Here is a 4,678-nt window from a genome sequence, read left to right on the forward strand (position 1 = left end):
ATAGCTAGCTGCTGTTTTCTGTGCAGCTGCTACATGGTTTTGCTAATGAAACCTTTCAACTGAGTGACGGAGCCATACATAGCCTACAAATACAACAATTACCCATCAACAAGGGGTTGTAGTAACAGCAGTGCCTAAGTGGCTCTGTCAATGATTCAGATTAAAATATAAAATAGTAGATCAAATATAGATTTAAAAAAATAACAGGGACCCTTGTTTAAACTATCACAGGCTTTGTTCTCAGAAATGACTTAGGCTAACAACTCAACAACTTTAAAAGAATATGTTCCTCATCAAAAGCAGAGGATGGGGGGAAGTGTAAATTTGAATTCAATGTTCATTGTTAACCTCAGTAAAAGCAGGATAATCTCTCCTCTGCGCCTATTTACTATCTGTTCACATGATCTTCCTCAACAGGCTGTGTTCTGTTCTGAACATCATATATATATATATATATATATATATATATATATATATATATATATATATATATATATACTAAATATACATACATACATATACTACTGTATCATATATATATATATGATCTGGACCATTCAAAATTAAGTTAACTAAAATGAACACTATAACTCACATACATTTTAAATTGTGTCTCGTGAATCACATTCCCTCCCCTTATTCATCTCGGACTTTATTCACCTCCTAGAAATAATACACTATATATATATGACCTCCCTCCTCCTGTGACTATATTGCATGAAGCTCCTGGTCGTTCATCTTGAGAGCAGGTTGAAAAAGGTCGAATCAGTTGTGCTGGCGGCTAGGCTTGTGTCAGGCTGAATACACTGATCTGATAACGTGCTCATTAGCCGGTGTCCGCCCGACGGAAACCACAGCCAGGAGCAGGAGGTCGGCTCTGCTGGTGACAGCCGCCACCTCAGGGCCATCAAGAGCAAGATGAGCCAGGGATGGCAGCTCACACACAGTGGCGGGGCAAGGGTCCTTTGGGGCTCCAAGCAAGAAATTTGTGGGGGCCCCACCCCATCCCTCCACAGTGAAAAAAATTGCCTTTTGCACACAATTTCTGGGACATTTGATATGTATACTGAAAATAATACTTTAGAAGATATTAGGGGTTCTCAAAGTGAATTTCAGGGAGGAACAGAAATTCTTAAAACCCTACGCCTATCAATAATTGTTGTAAATTAACTGACACCAACACAATATAAAATATGAACTTTTTTTATTACAAAAAATAGAAATCTGAATGTTGTTAACAATAAAATAAATACAAAAATAAAATTGACTGTTCACATTTGGGTCTTGATGGAGCTGATGACAAAAAAGAAAAAAAACAACAACAGGGTATATTTGTTATAAATAATCTTTAATAGCATGGGCTAATTACAGCATTTCTTGTTATTATTATTGTCATTGTTATATGTTCTCTATGGAAGTAAAAAAAAATTATTTAACTCACAGTCATCTGTGTCAGCAGTTGGACTTGATCTCTGATCATCGGTTGGATGTTCCTGCGCAGGAGGTTGGGAAACCACTGTGCTGCTGGAGGTGGATGTTGATGGAACTAAACTCAAAAAACAACAACAGGGCATATGAGAATCTCTAAGGGCAGGCATATGATTATGTATGTGCACAGCATTTTCTACTACTACAGCTTAATACTACTGCCATGAAGAATATTAAGGCATAACATTATCAATTGTGGAATAATGAACTTACAGTTGTCATCAGGGATGGGAGGGGGAACATCATCCTTCCCTGGATGTGTTGGTTTAAAAAAGACAGTAATGATCCTGAGGAGAGATGAGAGGGAAACATATTGTTAAGTTCAACATGTATTATGCACTTGATGTACTCTTGTGGTGGGTGCACATATCATATGTACTGCCAAACACATATTTCTCCCTTTCTGGCACTATTAAGTTCATCTCATCATTATGCAAAGCTTATCATAGAAGGTGTACTTTAGTATTACATACTACAGTGGAAACCGCTTATAGTGATCACGTTGGTCCAGAGCCAATTTGATCACTATAAGCGGTTGGTCGCTATAACCGAATTCTTATTACAGTATTTCACATTTTTTATGCAGAATATTATCTAAACGCCATTTGTATCGTTTTTCAATGATAAGAATTGCACGAAACGAACCGTTTCAGCATTTACTGAATTTTATTATGGTTTCAAACACATTCGTTTCAAATGCTCCTTTTGAGAGGAACCATGCAAGTTATATTACTGCGCAGTGCGCAGACATAACTCATAAATACATAAATACAAATACAGTAACTTCTTCTGTGCGTCGGCTCTGCCGTGAAGCCGGTGCATTTTTTTAAAACAAGTCTTAAAATAAACTTTGAAACACTGTTTCATAGAACAACAACATAGAAGATAACAACGGCATCAAGAAGAGTTAAGCTACGTCTGTTTTGTGTTGCGGCTCCGCTGCGCCGCGTTAAGAAGTCACTTCACATGTTTCCATGGATCAGTGTTGTCTAACACCAAGTTCACTGGTTTTTCAAAACGATAAAAAAAAATCTGTCATAAGCCTTGAGGAGACGTTTCTCATCAGGTGGCAATGACTTCCCTTTTCCAGCCATGATTCGCGCGCTTGCTGCCGGTGTCAACTCCTTACATTAACTAGCTGTTAGCTCACTCGTTAGCTAGCTGTTAGCTCACTCGGCAGAAGCACACGTCCAGCACGTTTTCATTCATAAAATGAGAAAAAAAATGAACACTATAAGCGGATTTCTCGATCACTATAAACGAATTATTTAAACAGCATTTGTATAGAAATGATTCTGTCCCAAGCCTTTTGATCCATATAAGCGGTTGATCACTATATCCGTGATCACTATAAGCGGTTTCCACTGTATTAGGCTGTTGTTGTTGTTGTTGCTGTTGTTGTTGTTGTTGTTAGACTGTCTGCCTCACTAAACTTTCTGTTGTTTTCTGCTGGTTGAGACTGGAGAGTGGTGCACATCTCCTGCTAGCTAGCTTCATGTAGCTGTGTCATGTTACGCATTCGTCATAGCTTAGTTTTTAGCTTATTAGCCGCTATGGAGTCCGTGACAACACAACACAGTCAGTCAGAAAAACATAACAATGCACTTACCACTGTCTTACTTTCGTTTTTCCTCCCTTTCCTTCCTCTGTTTTTTCTTTTCTGCCCCGCTGGGATAACTCCTCTTCATCTTTTCGCAAGCGCGGAGCTCGGTGTAAGTGGGCGGAGCTCGGTGCTAAACAAACAATCAAACCTGCGGTTCGCGCTGATTGACACAGACAGCGCCGACGGCAGAAGTGACGTGGGGGCCCCCAAGGGGGGTTGCTACGGCGCTTTTTCATAGTAAATGCCCGTTGTTGTCGTTGCTGTGCCGTACATTAGCACTTGGGGCACCGGTCACTGGGGAGGATGCCCAAGTGGGGGCCCCCTGGAAGCCGGGGCCCCAGGCAATTGCCTGGTTTGCCTGTTGGCAAGCCCCGCCCCTGCTCACACACCTCTGGGCTCCATCAGTCAAAACTTATCTGTAAGAGAGAAGAAAAGACAAAGTTTTTTTCTTTTAGTCAAGGTCAATTTGAACGTGTGACAGACAAATATAGCCCCCAATACCCTGTGTGGTAAGAGCCGTGTGTTGCACTGTGTTGTTCTTCTCACATAATAGATCCTCCTTCTTCTTACATGAATGTTGCAACCCCCTTTCCTCTCTCTACCGCTGCCTTATTAAGCATCACATGGTTTCACAACCCAACGGGAAATCCCACCAGCACATATGGTGCTTTAGCTTCGGGTACAGACAGTGTAATAGCTAAATAGAAAGCTCCACTGTAGCAGTAACGCTGTTTCTGTATATGCTACAGCTGATGTGTACTTTCTGTTAAGGCTGCTTTGCTCCTCCTGTGACAGAGATCAGTTTATAGCCTCAGTGTGAAACTGTGGAGGAAGAGAGATCACTCCTACCTCTCTGACTGATGGGCCTCTGAATGTATTTCTGCTATCAGCAAAGTCAGCATGAAGAGATGCCCCCTGAGTCTGTATACGAACATGTTTGATGCTCCAGGATTTCGCTGCCATTCTTCAGATGAATAGGAAGAGCGAGAGAAGGATGGTAGAATTTATGGTCTTTTTAAAAAACTTTTTTTTAGGAATAAACAAAATATAGTACTGCATGAATATTCTTCTTCTTTTTCTACATTCACTGAAAAGCAGGGTTATACATTCTTGGCTTACAACCTCACACATGTGGGGACTATTTTCAATCAATGAAAAAACTGTTTTAATATATTTTTGTATATTCTGCTATTTCATAGATTAAGCTTTAAAGCCAATATTTGAATTATTAGATTGATTGATAATGAAATATAATCATTAGTGAAGGCCTACTGAGGAAGTAACCATTAATCGAGATGAACCATATATGCATGTTATTATTTAATAAGTATTATGAAGGTGTTTTTAGTATTTCATGAAAAAGCAGGTATATTACAATATATGTAAGGTTTTACAAAAATGCACATGTGAAATGACAGGAGAAAAACATGCACCTGTGAACTCATTACTGTGTGAAATTGTTGTTTTCACATGTAATATCTTACATTTCTCAGGTGAAATGTCTGAAAATCACACGAGAATATATCATGTGAAATCATTAGAAATGAAATATCTGCAACCAAATGTGCCAGTTTATAAATACCCTTT

At 39.3% G+C, this 4,678-nt stretch overlaps 1 long non-coding RNA gene across 1 annotated transcript; it reads right to left on the reverse strand.

Moving 5' to 3' along the window:
• Nucleotides 1-1,187: 1,187 nt before the first annotated feature.
• Nucleotides 1,188-3,174, reverse strand: LOC310952694. Its single transcript, XR_014593374.1, has 4 exons — nt 3,098-3,174; nt 1,702-1,775; nt 1,442-1,546; nt 1,188-1,293 (listed from the first exon to the last, which is right to left on the reverse strand). It is a non-coding gene; the product is annotated as an uncharacterized lncRNA (long non-coding RNA).
• Between the last annotated feature and the right edge of the window lie 1,504 nt (nt 3,175-4,678).

This window comes from Echiichthys vipera, assembly GCF_963691815.1.
Source record: "Echiichthys vipera genome assembly, chromosome: 10".
NCBI classification, from domain to species: Eukaryota; Metazoa; Chordata; class Actinopteri; order Perciformes; family Trachinidae; genus Echiichthys; species Echiichthys vipera.